This window comes from Mycteria americana, chromosome 1 (genome assembly GCF_035582795.1).
Source record: "Mycteria americana isolate JAX WOST 10 ecotype Jacksonville Zoo and Gardens chromosome 1, USCA_MyAme_1.0, whole genome shotgun sequence".
In the NCBI taxonomy this organism is placed as follows: Eukaryota; Metazoa; Chordata; class Aves; order Ciconiiformes; family Ciconiidae; genus Mycteria; species Mycteria americana.
In genome coordinates, this window is record NC_134365.1 from 126,893,043 (window position 1) to 126,913,806 (window position 20,764).

At 45.4% G+C, this 20,764-nt stretch overlaps 1 long non-coding RNA gene across 4 annotated transcripts; it reads left to right on the plus strand.

Moving 5' to 3' along the window:
* The first annotated feature begins 56 nt into the window (after positions 1 to 56).
* LOC142418408 (uncharacterized) lies at positions 57 to 8,546 on the plus strand. Of its 4 annotated transcripts, none has more exons than XR_012778283.1 (4): positions 57 to 533; positions 2,580 to 2,691; positions 3,502 to 3,647; positions 7,302 to 8,546. It is a non-coding gene; the product is annotated as an uncharacterized LOC142418408 (long non-coding RNA). The 4 variants fall into 4 exon arrangements; XR_012778282.1 differs by lacking the exon at positions 57 to 533 and adding an exon at positions 2,307 to 2,471 and having other exon boundaries at positions 3,475 to 3,647; XR_012778281.1 differs by lacking the exon at positions 57 to 533 and adding an exon at positions 2,307 to 2,471.
* The last annotated feature ends 12,218 nt before the right edge of the window (positions 8,547 to 20,764 follow it).

A 20,764-nucleotide genomic window follows, 5' to 3' on the forward strand; every position in this document is an offset into this window, starting at 1 on the left:
CGGCCTTTATATAGTCCCCGCCTGCCCGGCGCCGCGCGCTGACTTCAGCGCGCACGCTACCGCCCCTTCCCGAGCGCTCCCTTCCCCCTCCTCCTGCCCAGCGCTATCGCGAGAGAAACGGACCGCGCTGCACCGGCGGGGAAGCGGGGGAGGGCTATCGCGAGACCTGCGCTGGCCTCCGCAGCTCAGCCCTCGGTGAAGGGCGCTCCGGAGGTGTCGCGAGACTTCGGGCGCCGGGCCCGCGCGGCAGCCGCTGGGTCTCCCGGGCTTTGCTGGCGATACCGCGAGGTTTGCCCCCGGCGGCCCGCTCTCCGCCCCCGCCCGGTTCCCCGCAGGGGGAGAACGGCCCCGAGGTCTCGCGAGATCACGAGCCGCCCTCTCCTTTTGTTCGGCGTGCTCGCGAGAGCGCCCCGCCGGCCCCCGTCGTCCGCGCGCGCCGCTGAGATGTCTCTAGAAGGAGTCGGATTCTAGGTCACGTGGGCGGCCCGGCCGGCGCTCGCCGCCATCTTGTGCGCTTCCCCCGGCAGAGTGGCGTAGGTCCTAATGGAGAGGCGGCGAGAGCGCCGTGCGGGGCTGGAGCGCGGCGAGGGAAGGAGGAGGGTGCTAGTAGTGGCGCGCTGTGGGGCCCGCTCGGCTGGAGTGTCGTCTAGAGCGGGAGCTGGGACTATGGTCAGCGGGACAGGGGGTGCTTCATCCACAAATAGACCGGTCTCCTGCTTCGGCTCCCCCCTCCCCCACAGAGGTCTCTCCACGGTGCCTTTGCAGGGCAGGAACTCGGGCTCCTTCCCTTTACAGGCCCCACTGTGAATCCTGGCATTAGTTTCTGCATGCTTCCTTGAGAGGCTGTCACCTCACCCTTTTCCAGGCAGCCCCTCTCACCCACTCTGGGCCATCACAGCTCAGCTGCCCTCAAACACGGATGCAGACACATTAACTTGTGGCTCTGGCCATGCCTACAGGGCTACGAAATGACACGCTGTGCCTATTGTCCAGTGGCACATCACTGGGAGTCACTCACCCCAACACATCGGTTTTAGTGGTCAAGACTAGTTATTACAGACATTCATTATCTTTTTCCCAAAACCTTCTTTAGCCATCAAATCTATTGAGATGCCAAAGGTCACCCCTATTTTCCCTGTAGGGACAGTTTTACCAAGCTATCCCATTATATCCACAAAAAGCCCCACCTTGGACTCATGAGGACTCATGTTTACTGTTAGCCTGTAAAATGTCAGTCAAGTAATAAGCATTAAGCTACCTGCCACTTTTCAAAAAAAGAGAAACACCCCCATACCCTTCCATCCCATCACAGCCTGCTGACACAGAAAATGCTAGAGCCATTTCCTTGAATTTGGGTCAGTAAAAGTACTGACAAACATGCTTACAGGATCAGAATACCTCTGAGGCTATTAAGTCACCAGGAAAAGGACATGGGGTTTGGTTGTCCTTGATCCACACATAGCAATTATTCCTCCATTTCCCTCCTCCTCAGGCTCCTGCCTCTTCCAACAAGAAAGTATAAGGAAGATTCATACTCTAGAAGGATGGCTAGATTCACTGTGGGATTTAAAAGCAAGACAAAACTTTTCCACAGTATTTGCACACACACAAAACCCCTTATTTTTACCTAGTTTTTCCTGATCACAGAGTTCTTTCTGCTGCCCTTAAAGTTGGAGCTCTAGAGCCATCTATTCCTTCCATTCAGAAATGGACTAAAGCCATCTAGTCCTTCCATTCCAGAAATTAAGCCCTACAAGATTTAAACACCTACAAATAAAATGCTTAAATAAGCAACAAGTACTCCTTCTCACAGACAAACCAACCAGTTCTATACAGGACAGTGTCTGTCCTTAAACAAAACATTTACCATTCTTCTGCTTTGGTCTTCCATAATGCTTCTTTAGCCAGCTACAGCTCCAGAGTTAAAGTTTTATACTTTTATGTCTTCCCCAGGTGCACCTATTTATATCATTTAAATGCTTGCAGGTGTGTTCACGAAGGCTGCCTGACAGTTAAAAGGAAAAAAAAGATTCTATATTTTTAAAAAAGCTGTTATTGGACTTAGGCCCAAACTGCATTTTTTTGAAAGCAAATTTCAAATAAATCTTTTAATTCCTTTTCTTCTTACAACTTTGCGGACAATTCTAAATTCTAAACAATTCTGCAATGTTTACATCCTTACAATGCCTACAGTGCTTTTGTAAACAAGAGCATTTTTTGATATAATTCATATGCACTAGAAAATGACATTAATTAATCTTTCTTCACTGTGCAGGTTTTTTTACAAAAAGTACTACAGCAATTTAATTCCTAGTCCTGCAGTCAAGAAAGCAGGTGGGCCCACTTGCCTCTATGACAGGTTTGTAGAGGGGCCTGTGTGTGTGTCATACTGTGTACGCTGGCAGTGTGCTTCCACACAGTCCACCCAAGGCAGAGCAAATTAGAAAGTTGGAGTCTTCTGCTGCAGGCAGGCAAGTGCTCCCATTGCTTAGGGAAGTCAGTTTTCCCTTTGTTATTAAGTTACCATCTGCATTAGGCAGGACTATGTATTCTCAGTTTCACTTTTTATTCTCCTGCAGCTGACTCAGAGACAATTTGCTGGAGGAAGTTGAGCAGCTAATGAGTACTTGAGTCAAGCGTTAAGCTAACACTGGAGTCCTCACAAATCCTGCTCGCTGTCTGTTAAACTCAGTAAGTTTTTGCCGATGGACTCAAAACTGCTTAAAACCTGACACTGCTGGGTGTTTGGACACTCAGTTCTTAAATCCTAGCAGGATTCCCAAATTTGCTATTCCCTCACCTGCAGAGCCTCATCTGGTAGGCGTTCTGAAAGGCTACACTGTTAGCCTCAAAATAGCTAGAGATACAGCTTTCTGAGTATTGAGGAGATCGTTGCTGTGCATTAGGAAAGCAGTATCCCCGATTGCCACCAAGCAGCGTGGGTTGTAAAGTCAACACTGTTTATGAAGTTGTAGCTGCCTTTTAGAATATTTTTACCCAAAGCTGATAGACGCTGGCCTTGCGTACACGAGTTTCCTTATCTGTCTTGAGACTATCAACAGGTCATATGGTACTAGACGTCTTAACAAGCAGATTTCCCATCTTACAGAACTATGGACTTACTTCTAAGGGAAGGAGTTATTTTACTAATGGTAAGGCAACCCAGACTTAGGTCCTGAAATCCAGAGTGTGATAAAAAATAAATCCTACCATGGATATAATTCTCAGGTTGCAGTACTGAAAACTTGTTTCTTGTTCTATAGAGCTAGCTATGAGACTAAGACCACATACCATATTTTTCCAAGTCTTTAATATTGCAAGCTGGCAGGGCAATAAAAAATAAAAGTTAATGTTGTCCAGCCACAAATTAGCAAAGGGACTGAGAAAACAGTCTTTAGTCAACGGTGTATATGTCTCAGTAATATCAGAGATCTGTCTTTAACAGCGTAATTTTCAAATGCTGCATCTGATCAGTTCCCAAATTTTTGGGGACATTTTTAGGCATCCAAAGGCAGAGTCTTACTGATTTGGAGGAATAACATGAAAAGAAGAACCACATGCAACCATTGGTGTACTGTTAGTGAAGCCTTCACTACAAAGTCTGCTTTTCCCTACAGCAGCGACTACAAAACTCTTTGGACCAATGGGTAAGTTTTAAAATAACATACGTAAAAGCAATTTATGTGGCAGAACAAAATGAAAAAGCATTTTTAAAGCTGGCACCCTTCCTCTAACTTCAAAACAAAACCAGGCCTGTTGCATTGGATGGACTTCCCAGGTTCCTCACATTTGGGAGGCTGTCATTCTTCAGACATTTCTCTCAGCGGCAGTACTGGTGCAGGCAGTTCCCAACACTTGCCATTTGTTCCTGTCCTCAAGGTGTCCCCTCGGCTGTCCCAGTATAGCTGTTAGTGATGCCAGCCCGTGCAGTGAATGAAGGAACTGATCTAGTTTAAAACAGGTCTGCCTGTTCGTAGGGGTAGGAAAAAAACCTGCCTAAGTCAGCTCTCTGCCCAGAGAAATGCCTGTGGGATATTGGTTCATAGTCAATGAGTTTCTTCAATCTAGTGAGTATTTCCCGCCCTGTGTGCTTTATCTCTGTGTGCAGGGCAAAGCTGGTGCACTTAAGCCAGGCATTTCTTTCACTGGCATTGCCAGCTTATGTAGTCCCTACCTCACTCTGCACCCCCAGCTCATTTCAGCCTCTCAAATAAACTGGTGGGGAAAGGGTGTTATTTTTCACCTGGATAAGTCCTTTAGTCTGTTTGGGGTGGCTACACAAACGCCTATGCCAGTCCAACAAGAGCAAGGGTAACTAGCCCCAGGCAGGGAAGACAGGGGCCTGCAGCTGCTGCAGCCAACACTGCTGCTGAAGAAGTCTGTGCAGAGCCGCAGCCTCCTTCTCCGGGTAGGCAGGGGCAGAATAGGAGAGCACGGGATGTGCACCCACATTTTCTCAGGGAAGGAATGCACTGGGGTGCTCATTACACAAACCATGGGAGTCAGTGGGGAATCTCAGGAAAATCTGGGGAGAGTTTTCTGTTGCCTGTAGCATTACATCAGGTATTTTAGCCAAAATGTGCACAGTTGGTTTTCTGTTTTGGGTCCTTTTGTCTCTCTTTTGATAGAAAATCTTACTCTAACAAATAAAGGAAGTTGCTAATAATAAAAATATGATTATTAAACTGTGCCTGGACAGCATTTGACAGCATATTTACAAAATTTTCCACTATGCTGCAACACTTTGTTCTGTCATTGCGTATGCTGAGTACACTTCTACCCTAAGTCTTAGAGAGGACATTATGTCCCTTGTTTCTTCACGCTCCCAGACTGGTAGAGACTGATAGAATGTACCTAATTGATTGGGGAAGCCTTGATGAAGAGCAGATTCATGATGATTCTCTGAAAAGATGCCTGGAGCGTGTTTGAAAACTTCAAAGACATTCGTATCTTGTCCTGAAAAACCACAAAAGACTGTTTACAGAAAGCAGAGACTCTTTACAGAAAGGAGAGACAGAATCAGAAAGTTTTATAAGCTATGACTGTAGAATAGGGGTGCACAGAGAGGGTTTGGCCATTTCAAACATATGCTAGTCCTTACCTGAGGCAGCACTCAAGGCTTCTCTTCTTTTTTTTTCTTTAATGAAGTCCTCTTTTTCTTTTCTGTAATGGTTTAGTGACAAGATCAAGTAGTCACAGGCTTCTGTGGGAACTGGGGAAGTACAAGCATAGTTTTGTCCTTATTTCTTCTGTTACACTAGGATCAGACACAGGGAAGAATGAGTCCATGAGTTTCACACAGGAGATGATACTTCTTGAGCTGGGGTCAGGGCCCAGGAGCCCGGTGACTCGAGTGCCGCCCAACGCTGCCACTGAAATGGCAGCAGAGGGGAACAAGAATATGGGCAGAGGGATGGGACACAAGACAAGAACTAGTTAGTTTTAGCTCTCAGCTGTAGGTGAATAGTTCCTAGTGGCACTCCCTTCCTATGTGTCTCTTGCTTGGGTCTTGATGAAGTCCACTTTCGAGGCAGGAGTAAGCAGACTAGCAAAGATACACCCATGATGCTTGCTGTGAGCCTACCATGTTACGTGCCTGACCCAAGAAAGGACTGGCCTCGTGTCTTACTGGGGCTGCCTCCCTTGCCTGGGTCCAGAGCGAGTGTAGTACTGCAGCAGGAGAGGCTTGCCTCACTCGCCCTTTTTCCTCCCTGAGTCCCCCGTGTGCACAACTGACAGGCTACTGAAGTCACTGCCCTGTGGTCTGAAGAAAGCTGTTCTTAGCCCAGCCTAGCAGGGATCGCTGCTACTAGCTACTAACCAGAGCAGAGCCTGATGAAATATCCAGCCCCTCACTCCCAGCCTCTGGCCCATGTCCCAGCTAAATATCCCTGCTACGCCAGTGAGTCCCTCACTCTGCCGTGCACCTCTCTTGGCTGTGGAGGATTTGCCCTGGCCACGCTGCACATAAAGGATGGGGCGGGTATGTCCTGGGGTTTCAAGGAAGGGCCTTGCCAGCAACTCTCTCCTCTTGTGTGAACGGGTTTGACTCCTGCTGCCAGGTGTGAACACCTGGCAAGCTTTGACCTTTGCAGGTGGTGGTTGTGCAACATGGTGTGACTGCCAGGAGCATTCAAGTTAAGCAGCAGTGGCCTCAGCTATCTGAGGAATGCCCAAGGTTGCTAGTACTCCTTAGTAAGTGAGAGAGATATTTTGAAGTAGTAAATATTGTTACTTAGAGGCAGCTCTAACTGTATGCTTCGGCTTGTGCCCTGCCAGAACCATGTTGGGCTTTTTCCGTGGCTCAGGGTTGTAGGGGATGGAAGGGAGAGTGGCTTTTGATTAAAATGGCAGGGGTTGTTGTCCTGAGTGGAAGAATGAACAGAAGGAAGATGTCAGTTCAATGAACACTGAAAAGTTGTGAGTCAGACTCTATTTTTCATATCCCTAGATTCCTTGCTAGCTTGGATTTAAAAAACCTTAATCACTTTTATCTCTCTGCATTCAGATCTCTCCATCCTCCCCACTGGACTCCAAATTATATTGCCTCCCTCTCTCACTCCCCAAACTTATGCACTGCTGTGTCTTCCCAAATGCTGTTTTCCGTGTTCCAATTAGATTAAGGGCTTGCCTGCACAGGAAAGTTGTGCTACTATTAATTTGCAGGGTGCTTTAAAGAAATTATGTTAAACCTGGGCAAAAGGCCATGTGGATACCCTGGTATTCCTTTGCAGGAATACAAATGGCTTATTTCAGGTTAGATCAGGTCAATTAGGAACAGGAAGAACTTGCAAAGCAATAAATTTTCCTACACCAGAACAAAGAGAATCCAGAAGCTTCTTTTGCAGATTGTGTCCTCCAAATGGGAAGAAAGGTTGGGGGCATGGTCTTGATCTCAGCAGGAACCACAATCTGCTGGACAGAGGTAGCATATAGCCAGTCAGCTAGTCCCACCAAAGCAGAAGCCTCTGCTGCCATTAAGTTCTGCTACGTGCTGTGAAGCAGGCTGCTTCACACTGCAGCAACTGCCTTTTTTCTACCCAAGGCAGCCTGGTCCGCAGCAGTCATAGAGCAGGAGTAGGGACTGCTGCCTCTGTGCAAGGTGTTGGCTGCCACTGCATTCCTACAGGTATTAAAAATGTAGCCCTTTGCCAAAAAAATTATAGTATGATCTTGCTCAATAGGAAAAAGTCCTGTGTATCCATCCACTGCCCCTCTTTGAACACTGCATGAATGCCTGGAGTTAACTGTATTGGTTTACAAGTGGATTGCAATTTTATGAGTGTGTCTTTCTCTTGTAGGCAAGCTCAAAGTAACAGAAGGTGAAGACAAAAGAAGAGAGATTTATAGCAGCAAGAAGAAATGAAAGAGGCGCATCAGTAAATCTTGGGTGCTGCACATTCTCATTGCAAACTGGTTTGAACTGCTAAGCTAGTAATTGCCTAAATCCAAATAGGCACCTAGTCAAGATGGCTCCTATATTAAGCAGCATTAGTATTATACTTTGAAGAAGGCAGTAATGCTTCTCACTTTGGTTTCTGTAAACCTTTTCTCTTCCAATTACCATTTCTAAATACCAAATGTAACTTTTATGTCACATTAGAGTCTTCTTTGAAAAACCTCTAGAGGGTCACTGACCAAATACTGGGGTGATGACAGCTCAAAAATGCCCATGGGATTGTCAGGGCCCTGAAGACACCACCAGCACCGACTGCTCCCCCCACCTGTCCATGGCCCACGTCCCCATGTCAGCCCCCCGGGACTCCACCTGCCCTGCCTACAGCCCAGGACCCCATGTCAGCCCCACAGGGCCATCAGCCCCTGCCCCAGCAATGCCGCAGTGGCTGCACCACTGTCCTCGCTGCCCTTGCTGTGCCCTGCCAGGAACTAAAAGACCTAAGTCATGAAGCCTGAGGGGCAAATGAACCAAACACAATACTGGTCTTCAAGAGAAAGGTCCACCTTCCTAGTTCCCTCACTGTTGCTGTTGAGTATTGATTAGGTCTGTCCCTTGGCCAGTGAAGGATCTCCAGCAACCACAAGGGAACGGAAGCTGTGTAGAGACCTGTAATACAGAAGTTTGTATAGGTGTGAGCAGAGAAGGCATGGGAAGGCCTGGGTGTGGAGGCACCAGCAGGAGCACTCAGCAGGGGAAGGGCTCTCTGAATGGCCTGTGTTAATGACACCTGGATTAGCAGGGCATCAAGACTGCAGGGCATCTACCTGCTGTTTCACCAGACGCTCAGATTTGGAGACAAAGTGATTAGTCCTGATGACTGCCAGAGTTGGGAGATACTGCCAGCTCCAAAAAGATACAAAAAGATATCCAAACCCTCTGCATGGTCACGAACCCAAGAATAACCCAGGAGACATGAGGACGAGTTGATAGCTGGCATCCCTTGTTCTCCATGGCATCACAACAGATCCTGGACCTATTATCTGGGCACAATCTTCATGTTGCCTGGATTTTGGATGGATGGCTTGAACATGCTGACCTGGTGCCTGGTGGCTGCACTTGTGAGTGGGAGACTGTGAATGTGGGTGAGTGAAACCTGTTTTGTTTCAGTTTTTATTTTAAATAAAATCACTTTGTCCTCCTTAAGGTGTGTGTCGTGTCCGACCCCCCCCAGATGTTTTCTACATTGTTGATATACTGTCACAACAGTATTTCCTACAGAGGAACAAGGAGTAGTGAACAGGAGCACCCAGCTGCATAATCTTTCAGTCATATTTCTTGTGATGGTAGCAGAGAAAGAACCATAAAAAATATGTCAGGAGAAAAGAGTCTTTTTTCTAGATGGGTTCTTCAAAGACCACCCTGTCCCTTGTGCTGGCTTTGGTCAGCAGTGCAGGTCACGCAGCTGGAGCTCTGGCTTCAGTTTGCACATTGCACCCCTACCAGTTAACAAATCATAGAAAGTAAAGGGGGTTTGAGACATCTAGTCCATCACACTGCCTTAAGACTAAATGTATCCGTACACTCGGGATGGATGTTCACCACACTGGATCTCCGGAACATCAACCGCATCCCCAAACTGGGGCAGGGTTCCCAACCCCAGTAGCAACTGGCTTCTCCTAAGAAGCAGGGCACCAGGCTGCCATCATGTCACCGCAGCCCCCGCTCCTCAGCTGCGAGCCTGGAACCCCTGCTTCATGCTGAGACTGAAAAGCTGCTTAGCGAGCCAAGGGCTCCCAGCTCCTTTCAGAGGCCCACGGGTGCGGTGGAGCTGTAACCCTCCCACCCCTTTCGGAGGCAGCTGGCTCAGTGCCTGCAGGGAAGCAGGAGCTGCTGCTGCCTCTCTGTGAGACAGCAGCTCCTGTTGAGTTCCTCGTTGTCTAAAAGATGGCACGACGCTGCTGTTCAGCTCCAAGAAGTGGCTGCATGGCTTGTCGTTGCCTGCCAGCTCACTTTGGAGTAACTTAAGTCTCCTTGTACTACACGCTCATTGCTTTTTAGCCTATTCACAGTAAACAGGAAGAGTAGTTTATTTCCTTCCCGTTTGCAGTTACTTTTTATATATTTGTGTACTGCTATTTTCCCTCTCTTCAGACTTCTCTTCTTGAGACTAAATTGTTTTTCATTGTGCCTTACAGTTCATATCTTCTAAACTTCCAGTAGAGCAGCAGTTTAACATTTAAATGAATATAGTGTTTTTGAAATGAGCTGGACTAACAAGCATGGAACCGGAGACTTCTGTCTTCACAGATTAGATACTACAGTGGTAGGTGTAGTGAGAACTCCATACCTAACTTGTGATCTGGAACATCTCTAGAGGCAAGAAGATAACGTAGTGACGAAATTTATCTACATGATTCAGATTTCCTCTTTAATCAATAGCCTCTAGGTGGTTTCAGCCTGCGAGGATTCATTTGTGCCAGATGTGGTAGTGGTTTTGTGATACAGACAAAACACTGCAATAGCAACGAACAGTGTTAACCAAATCATTTCACATAAATTACCAGCCTTGTGGAGGCAGAGCATTCAGGCAGGGTTCATCTAATCAGCTGTAGATGGCTACATGGAAGGCTCTCCAGCCAAGCTACTCACCTCAGGCCCCTATTACAGCCGCAGCAGAGAAAAAGATACTGACATCATGAATCATCTCATCCTAAGGTAGATATTTAAAACAGATCAGATAAGACATATCTTTAAAGTGCCTATGGGGCAACAGGCTCAGATGTAGAGATAAACTCTGTAGACATCTAAAATTAGGGGAGCTGAATCTCACCTGTGGAATCCATTAAACTGGTGATGCACAGGTCAAGAGCCCCACTTTCTGCGGTGTCTTTTCAGAGCATACCTTCTGCCTTTTGGAATTTACAGCCAGCTCAAAACAGCCAGATGTAATGGCTGCTGAGAGACATATGAGGGTCTTCCACCAAATGGCTGAATCTTCTTACTGATTTTCAAAATAAAAAAAAATTCCTTCTTTTTTAGTTTAGTATTTAAATAATCGTTTTTCAGAACAGAAGTAGTTGCCTTTTCACTCCTGCTTATGCCAGCGTGTGGAGTTGGAAAAGCAAATGCTCAGATTATGAAGCACTGATATTCATCATGGCTAAAATAATGATATTCTGCAGAGGGATTTTTAGGTTGGATTCATCTGATACAGTTGAACTGTAAAGATCTATCTTGCAGAATCTTTGGAAAATACGTACTTCAAAACAATCTTTTTTACTACCATAGAATTTTCTCCCCCTCCCCCCCTAATTTTTATTCCTTAGTTAGTAGTTTGTAATTAAGGAAAAAGGTTCTTTTGATACCATAGCACAGCTGCTGACCCACTTCAGTGCAAATGTATACATAACCTCTTGTTTGTTTGTACTTCTACAGGTGTTGGTGTTGTGCAGATATGGGCTGTGGTTAAAGTTTCATAATGGAAAATCTGACAGGCAGTTAACTAATCCATGAGTCATATTTCGTAATACCCTAAAGGTCTCTGATGTTCAACCTTCATTTGATACCCATGCCATCAGGGAGTTATACATAACCCATCTGAAGAACATTCTTTATATAGATGACTGCATGCTGCCCTTTTATACCTGCAAGAATGGGCGTTGCACTTACTGAACGAAGGAAGTCGTCTGTTTCCTTTCCACCCCTCTCTCTCTGTGAGTCTATTTGCAGGACTGCAGAGGTGCACTGCAAGAAACTCACCTGATGAATGAGAACAGTGGAAATCTCCCTGCTTAGTTTAAGTCCTCTGCAGGGCCTAGCTGAGAGGTAAGGAATGGGGCAGGGAGGTGGTTTTGGACTCCACTCACCCTATCCCTTCTGAAGGAATTTCTCATCGGGACAGCTCCAGTAATAACAGTAGCAGTGGAACTACCAGTACTAACAGAGCTCTGCCGATTTTACCTGTGTATGGCTCACTTCTGTTTAAGGCAGGCCAGGTAGATACAGAATGAGACATCCTTTTGTCAGACCATCCCAAACGGGATGTCAGACCATCCCATAGTTGCTGACACCAGTGTAGTTGAGCCAGCATTAGCAATGCCAAGGTGATAGGAAGACTTAATGTGCAGAGGGCTCGTCTAGAGAATACCCCTTTATATTCAGCCAAAGGGTGAAAAAGCAACACAGTTTATTAGGGCACCATAATATTGTTGTCTTTCAGGACTTCTCAAGTCCTCCCTCAAAGGCAGCAAAGGATATTGGCTTTGCTGTTTCCAAAGCTAAAATAAGGCAGACACGTGACTTCAGTAACTGCATGTGAAGTTTACATACTATGACTCATTGTAATAAAGAAACCTAAACAAAATCCCAGTGTGTCATTAAAGCTGGAATATTTTTTCCATACTGAATTCTTTTAGGTTTGATTTGGCTTCTTTTTTACAGCTCTAGAATAGTAGAATATCTCTGGGATATTAACTCTTTGCTATTGCAGGATAGAAAGTTCTGGTCTTCATGAAGGGACTCAGTATAAAACACAGCAGAAGGTTATCTTATTTTTTGAAACACTCTGGCACAACAACTTTTCCAGCAGTACCAAATGCTAGACAACAATGAGAACAGCTGAGAAGACAAATGGAAAGAAGAAAGCAGAGGAGGAGAGTTGTATCCCAAGCTTTAACCTAGACTGTCTTTTTAAGAAACTCTGCCATTTCCAAACAACTATTTTATAATTGTGTCTTAAGATATCAGCAGACACCACGAGTGATGTATGTGTAGCATGTGAGTTGCCTGCTGTATATGGGAAACTGCCTGGCGAGGGTCTGGCACAGTGGGAGGGGGAACACACCCAGCCTGACTGTAGGCACCAGCGAGGAGGTTAGTCATCCTGCTGAGTCAACTGCAGACACAAGCACCTCCAAAGGGTGCTTCTGCCTGCTTGTCGTCTAACGTTAGACAGCTAGAGTTACGTGGTACGAGCCTATAATGATAGGCTCATATGCATGCTCATTTATGCATGAAATTCATCTTGCATGGATGATCTGGATTACCGGATCCAAACCTCTTCATCTGGAGTAAAGCTGGTGTTGGACTGGGCAGGGGCTTGCCGTGGCTGTTTTTTTAGGGCTCTCCTTGCAGCCCTTCTCAAGCAAACGCAGAAGGTAAGACAAGGCCAAACAAAGGTCCCAGTAGGATTCATGTTCATGCAAATCTAGCACCAGAAGCAGCAGCGTTTGAATTCTGACAGGGAAGTTGCTAAAAAGGGGCTAGGAGAAGGGAAAGGATTACACAGCAGATGTATCCACCCCACTGTCATCGGTTCTACCTCTTCACCCACCTCTGCCTTCCACTCACATAGGAACTGATTCTTGGGTGGTATTTTAATGGTGTGAATTCCCACTTATCAGGACATGGTAATAGTTAATGCTCCTTATTTACACAGGTCTAGCTGTACAAGGTTCTGTCTAGTCAGTCACAAATTTCCAGGCATCTAGACTCTCTTCCAACAAACAGGAAGAGTTAGGGTTTTTCCATCTTTGCGAATAACTTTCCAAGAAGTCATCATCAAAAGTTGGATAAACACGTAGTTATCCTTGTCACACTCCAGGCAAAATGACAACATAGCTAGAATCAGAAAGTCAGAGGGGTTTTTTCTGATGCGGTACTAATTATATGACTAGTACTGAGATAAAGCTGGCAGAAGCAGTGTAGTTTTAACTCTAGCAGCTTTTGCTTTAGAGGACTTTCCATCCTGTTCAACTGCTACCTTGTTCCACCATCTCAGGCCACAACCTCGTAGTGTCATCCTTACTGAAAGATTTTTGTTGCTATCATTTAAGGTCCTTGCAAGAAGAAGGGCCGAGCTACACAAATCCCACTGGCAGGATAGGGCTGCTGAAACAAATGTAGTATAATAAAATGCATTATAGACTCGTACAACTCTTGTCTGATGATCTGAGGGACTCCTCTCCCAGTTTGGCCCGCAGTACCCACTGAAGTCAGTGTAACTATCATCTCCAGCAACTCATCCTGGCACTGGATCATGATATTCATAACAAACGTTTATTTTAAACTGCCAAGACAGAGGAACTGTATTGTATGACTGTTCCACAACATGCTGCACTCTTGCTTTGGCTGAATTTTTGTCTTTTTAAAAACCTTTTTCTTTTTTAAAAGTCATCTTTATATCAGAAGAGAATTTTCATTTTGTCCATCTTTCCTCTTTTTATTGCAGTATTGGCTGTAATTAAACGTTAAATTACAGGGACATCATTACCTGACATTTTTCTCTCTTTTCCAAACAATTCCTGGAACTGAAAATTAATAAAAGGAGATATACCTTTTCAGTTCTTTGTTTAGCTCCCCTGGCTTATTTTCAGCTTTTGACGGTGCTTTCCAGGCTCTCAGTTTCACTGCTTCCTATTTTCTGATTCCCCGAGCTTGTGTGGAGCCTTTGATGCTGCAACAGGGCAAGGTAAAGCACTGAAAAAAAAGGTAAAGTACTGTGACAAAGAGACAGGCATCACCCCAGGGATTCATGTAGTGAAACATCTTTAAAATTCTTCTGAAAAACTGACTAGTTGGGAGTTGACAGTATCCTCTTAAGAACAGTTTATGTTAAGAAATCCCGGTTAGTCTTATGAGCAAGTTTTGGCTGAGCACAAGTGCTAATGACTTTTTTAAAATGAAAAACATTTCTAAAGACAAAAATAGCTAGTGCTGAAATCTCTCACAGTCATTATTTACAATTTTTGTGTCATCCCTTGTCCAGATTTATAGTGATAGCTTGCCATGCCAGCAGAACTTACAACTTTGTGGATTTGTCTTTAATACTGTAATTAAAACCAGGGTGATTTTCATGGGCCCAGAATAATTTGTAATTCTTGTGAGAGCTCTGTCTTTTAAGCGTCCTTACATAAGATATAATCTTCACTGACCTAAGCATGCAGACACATTTTTTTATGCTCACTGATGTTTTCATGAAGGAATCGTATACCTTTGGGGTTATTTCAACCTGATATGTTCAGGTACAAGTACAATTTTCCCAGCCTTTCTCAAGATTTTATAATGTGTTTAAGTTATCTTTAAGTAAAACACTCCTTCTTTTTCTTCTGCCAGTATGCCTCCAAGTAGCTTGTCTCTTTTAGTCCTTCTATAAGAGTTAAAGACATGCCCTTTAGCAGTCCTTTCATTTTCTTCCAGCACGACATTTTCCATTTTACTGTCCACCCACTCACGACACAGGCTGGGGACCCTGCAGTGACTCCTTAGCATTCCCAGAGCTGAGCGGTCTAAAGGCCAAAACCTTCTTGTTCTTCTTAACTAAGAGATCGTTACGTAGTGTAACCCCCACAATCTGATCTCCTACTAGTTCTCCATATTTGTTGGAGGGGTGGATGTTCCTTGTCATACAACAAAAAGACCAGATTGGCATCACTCACACACTCAACAGGGCAGAAATGTATTATAGCAATAGTCAGAGAGGGGTAGTTATATGGGGATAGGTCGAGTTAGGTCCTCAAATACGAATTTCTTCTTATTGGAACACATAGCTATTTTTGAAGTCTGAAGTTTCATTAAAATGATTCCTCTACTGATAACTTGTCCTTTTAACTTGTTGTGCTGGTTTGGGCTGGGGTAGATTTAATTTTCTTCATAGTAGCTAGTATGGGGCTATGCTTTGGATTTGTGCTGGAAACAGCGTTGATAACACAGGGGTGTTTTAGCTATTGCTGAGCAGTGCTGACACAGAGTCAAGGCCTCTTCTGCTTCTCCCCACCAGCGAGTGGGCTGGGGGGGCACAAGAAGCTGGGAGGGGACACAGCCGGGACAGCTGACCCCAACTGACCAAAGGGCTATTCCATACCATAGGGCATCATGCTCAGCATATACAGCTGGGGAAGAAGAAGGAAGGGGGGGATGTTGGAGTGATGGCGTTTGTCTTCCCAAGTCACCGTTAGGCGTGATGGAGCCCTGCTTTCCTGGAGATGGCTGAACAGCTGCCTGCCCGTGGGAAGTGGTGAATGAATTCCTTGCTTTGCTTTGCTTGTGCGCAGCTTTTGCTTTCCCTATTAAATTGTCTTTATCTCAACCCAGGAGTTTTCTCACTTTTACTCTTCCGATTCTCTCCCCCATCCCACTGGGGGGGAGTGAGCAAGCGGCTGTGTGGGCTTTAGTTGCCGGCTGGGGTTAAACCACGACACTTGTCCTTAAAGCTTTTGTTCTGGGAATATTTCATGTAAGGTGTTTTGAGTCTTGAACCTGCTTGTGCCTGGTAGTATTAATAACCTGGGGCAGGGAATGTTTATATAGTACTGAGCACCATGACAGCACTTAGGAAATTAAATAAATCACAGGCTTTGTTTCTGTTTAAATACTGTGTTTGCCCTCTGTGGATACAGATCTTCTGGATCCTGCTCAATAACCTCATTTGGGTGAAACTGGATATTGGGCCAATTTTATTCCAGCTCCTTTAACGTATGGCAATAGTACAGACAATGCACTGGCTAACAAAGAACTCAGAGTCCCCCATCTAAACCTTTAAGAAAAAGACGAAGTCCCTGGAACCTGCACTAAAAATATCCACCAGGATTCTTAATTTTTATACAAATACACAATTAAGGTAGAAAAGGAAAGTAGCGAATATGTCCAAATCAACAATTACAGCATGCAGGAACCACTAGGGTTCAAATTCACTGCCCCATTCCAGACTTCTAGACATGCTCTGAAAATACCAGGGCTGGAAGGTTACTCTGGCTGCTACAGAGGGGATGCCCAAGCATGTGAAAGCCAACATAGAATTAGCAATGTGAAGAAAACCCATGGTAGTTAACTGTTTTGAAGCACCGAGCAGAAATTGTGAGGACAAGAGTTATTGCATTCTGTGAACTTGGCCTTCCAGACCCACACACAGGTGCAGAAGCTGGGGGGCACGTGTGCCGTAGAGGGGAGCTGTGTGTTTCCCTTCAGAACAGCCTGAAAGCTTTTCAGGAATCCCAGCGCTTAAGATATGTCTCCGAGAAATCATACCACGGTTGACTGTGCCTAGCTCGCATATGTTTTCAATAAAAACATTGAAAATCGTTTCAAGATTGAGGTGTGTACATGTTAGACTTCGAGTATAAGCTGAAGAACAAATAGAGTCATGCTAAATTGGTTTCTAGTACAGCCTGAAAAAATATTCAAGATGCCACCTAATCTAAGTGATCCCATAGAAACCACCAGTGTCTATGTGATCTCCTACCACCAAAGCAGTCTTAAATTTGTAGGTGAGGTTACTAAATTCTCAGTCTGATTTAATCTCTTTTCCATCAGAAAGTAGCAAAGTTGAGAAACACTTTATGGCTAAATTCAGCATATTTTATGTGTTTGTAATATTTGTGTTTTTCTATTTTGAACGTAAAACATAAGTAAAGATAATCCCTATAAATGTGTAAACTCATCATGCATTTATTATGGAATAATACTACTTATAGTAATCAAAAGATTTGTAACATTTGTCCATAACTTCATTACTGCAGAGTGAGCTGCACTAAGGAGCCTTGAGCTGGTCCAGAAGACAGGAAAGGACAAAATTCAACTCCAACAACCAGCGAATGAGGAGTTAAGGTATTACAAACTGCAGCCTCTGCAAAACCAGACTAAAATGCAGAGTTAAAAGCCTCTGCCAATTCTGGAACAGAAAATAAAGTCTGCTTCTACCACCGGGAAGCGATAGCAGCCAGGGGAAAATGGGAGGGGATCAAGAATCTGTGGGGTGAGAGACAAAAGCTAAAAGACCATCAGGATGAGAGGTGAATTTGCCATCTTGGGCATCATCCAATGAAAGCTGCATGCCCTGTGAGTCTTGGTAGTCCATCATAAGGTATTAGGGTCCAGCGGAGGATTTCTTGGTCAGAGCTATGCAGGAGGCCAAGCTAGACAATCTGGATGGTTTAGGATGTGCAGTTGGAGTTTCGGCACTGTCTGCTGCCTGCTTTATGACAGTAGTTGCAGCAGGATTGAATGGTAATGGGTGAGTGAGTAGCAGCGTGCTGGCAGCGCTGCGGTTGCAGTAAGAAGAGAGGTACACGTGTATCTTGGTGGTTCAAACGTGCCGCGTGTCAGCGGTGAATTCTGCAGTTTGTGTTAATAGTAGGAGCAACGCAAGTGTGTCTGCTTGCCATGGGGGTGGCCAGCAGTCAGGCAGGCTAGGTGAATGGTAGTTGTGAGGGCACAGAAACGAGGAGCTGAAGGTACTGTCTGGAAAGAAATCTCTGTGGAAAGGAAAAAGGGAGATACCGTTCTGCATGTCTGGGCTAGTGTGAATTCAACAGGCTCCGTGTTTGAATGGGAGCCAGGTATAGCGTACAAGTAACTCCTGTTTGCTGTGCCTGACCTAAATCCAAGTGTTGCTTTGTCAGGTTTTGTCTGACACGTGTTCTGTTTCCCTACTGTGTAGTAACGCTGCTGGAGACTGGGTGTTAGCATTGGAAACCTGATGATTCAAACACAGAAGTATGAGGGCCGTATTGCGGCAACAGGGAGGAAGCGGGGACATGTAACCTTACCATGTATTTTACGGTGGTCAGAGGTTTCAGTTCATGTTAAAAGAATTCTTATTTGGGAAGTTTCAAAGGATTCAATATCTTCACGTTAAATATCCTTCACAAAGCACAAGCATCTTCACATGCTAGATGGCAGTGAGGCTTCGAAAGCAACCCGCTTCTCTGCTAACAATGCTTGTGGGGATATAATGTCTCATCTGTTTATTTATTAAATAGTCGTTTTTCAGGATTGACATCTACCAGAGCCCAGTCGTGCACCTCCACTGCCTCCCATTCCTTGCCAAGGGTCCCCTCAGTGAGAATGCACAGCAGGCACAAGTCCTCGAGCTGCCCCTGAATCCTTCCTCATCTTCAGTCTCACCGGTTTTGGGGAACACAGGACTATTACACAAGGGGTCTTAGGGTGGTACGGTAAGCATCTGCTATTTGAGCCTCTGCCTTAAACTACCACGTTGCCATGAATGAGTAAGTTTCCAGTAGCAAGGAGCCAGGAACTGTACTCGATAGGAAGACTGCCAGCTGTCCTGTGATACTCGCCTCTGACCGGGGCATGAGCAAAGTCCCCCTGGTATGGTATCTGTGTGAACACTGAATCCCACTCACCCCTGATGCTGACGACGAAGCTGAACAGAGCAAATGCACTCTATCCACAGATGATGCCAAGGTCCTCTTCTCAGTAGAAGAACAGCAGGTGAGCTTGGTGTCGAAGGCGGAGAGGGTGATGGTATCACCAGTGAGAGGTGAGAAGACAGCAGGCAATTGAGATTGTTGCAGTGTAAGTCCACTAGGACCCCAGCCCTGGGATGAGAGATTTTTCCAGGCAGTGGAGGCATTAAGTGTCTTTACTATTTCAAAGATCCATGTTTAAAGCCTAAACAAACAAACAAACAAATAAAAAATAAGCAGTAATGAAATGGAAAAGAAAATCCACAAAGCCAACGGGTAGTAGGGAAGGGAGAAAAACAACTTTTGGTCTAATTAGGTGACAAATGCATAAAGTTGCTAAGAAGCAGTGGCTTTGCTGCAGCAAGAAACTCCATCTCAAGTCAAGAAGGAGTGGAGGTGAACTGCAATGAACTCAGTGCACATTCCCCCGCATGCTGTTAGCACCAAGCGAGGGGTACCATATACGTACAGTTAGCCAAGCTCACACACCCGGAGTGCATGTGTTGCCACAGTGCAATGGTTACAAATATTGTCACTCGAAGGAGAACACAGAAATACGTGTAAAATTACCTTTTGAGAGGAAGGAGGAGGGGAGAAGGAGGAGGAGGTGGCTGTAACTTGACAACCCCGGCTCAAATGACATACCAACATTATTCCCTTGCTTACAGGAGATTTCAAGACAATATGACAGATGTGAATTTTAGAGAACATAGAATAGTCTAAACCAAGAAGCAGTCTTCAGCTTTAACTAGGACAGTACTGCTGTCCTGCTGTGGGATCACTGGGGCCCTAAGTGCACTAATAGACCTGAGCCACCCTGAAGAGCCCGACCTGGGACCCCCACCCCAGCACCCACTGGTCCAGGAGCACCATGCCTGGGTCTGCTCTGTGGTGGTGAGGGCACTGCCCGCCTCGGGGCTACCCGGGGCTCCCGGCACGTCCTGCTGCATGGAGCAGCCCCACTCCTGCTGCTCCCTGACACATATCTAAGGGTAAAGCCAAAACCATCTCAAAAGCATAGGCTCTATTTATAAATGCTGTCATGCTTGCAAAGCAAAATTAAAATTAGTGCTATTGCAGGATGACAGACGTGGAATAATAAGCCAAAAACAAATCTCGAAAGAACGAAAATATATGCCTACAGTACCTGAATCAAGATCTCAGTGTACAATGTTACAGGCAGAGAGGCTGTACAAAAGCTTTAGATATTTAACCGCTTGTGTGTGTTCCTGTGGGGAGGGAAATGACAGATTAGTTTTCCTGTGGAGGATTCATTAGTATTCTGTCATTGGCGAGTCAGTATTTTTAGCTTGGTGAGCTCAAGATGTGTTGTGGTTTAGGCCTCAGAAGTTACCAACTCTGGTTAACAAATTAAAAGACAAAACCTGAGTGCATTAGGAACTGTAGAGTGATTTTCCGAGATCTTTTATGAACCATCCTCCTCGCTTTGCTGGTTAGCATTAAGCGCCTATTAACTCCATTTCAGGAAGGTGGTGATTAAACTGGGTCAAATGGAAGTGATTAGGTTGGATTATCCCCGTCATGGAAAAATTCACTGGAAGATCTAAGAGGGAGGAAATTGCCACACAGATCCCAGCAAGTTCTGCTGGAAGGTATATGAATTTGCTCTTCTCCCTGCAAAAGAGCTTTGGCCCACCCAGGATCCCTCTAGATGCCTCAGACTCGCTTTGAATTGAATTGTTTTCATCTTGGAAGTTCCTCAGGACTGGTAAAGAAAGCAGTTGCCCCAGCATCACTCCCACTTGTGTGGCTCACCCCCGGTCTACCTGTGCTGGATTTTGGAAGCGTCCCTGAAGACCCTGAAGCTACCTTTCCTCAGGGGTCTTTAATGAAAAAAACTCTCTTTTCATTTCTGGTGCTAAAAATTACTATGGAAATGTTTGGGTGGACAAGCAGGAGTTAATACTATGCCTGTTGGGAGGGCAAACTCTGGAAGGCCAGCGAGAGGGCCCAAAAGGGAGAAAACAAATCTTGTACTTGGGTTGTACTTGGACCGGGTTGAGAATTGGGAAGGCACAGGGTGCTGCGGGTGTGCACGAGCACATCTGCAGCACCTGCAGTGCTTTGGATTTGCCCAACCCAGAGAGCAACCTCTCTCCCACAGGCCATGAGATGGGTCTGTGCATAGCCCATGCAG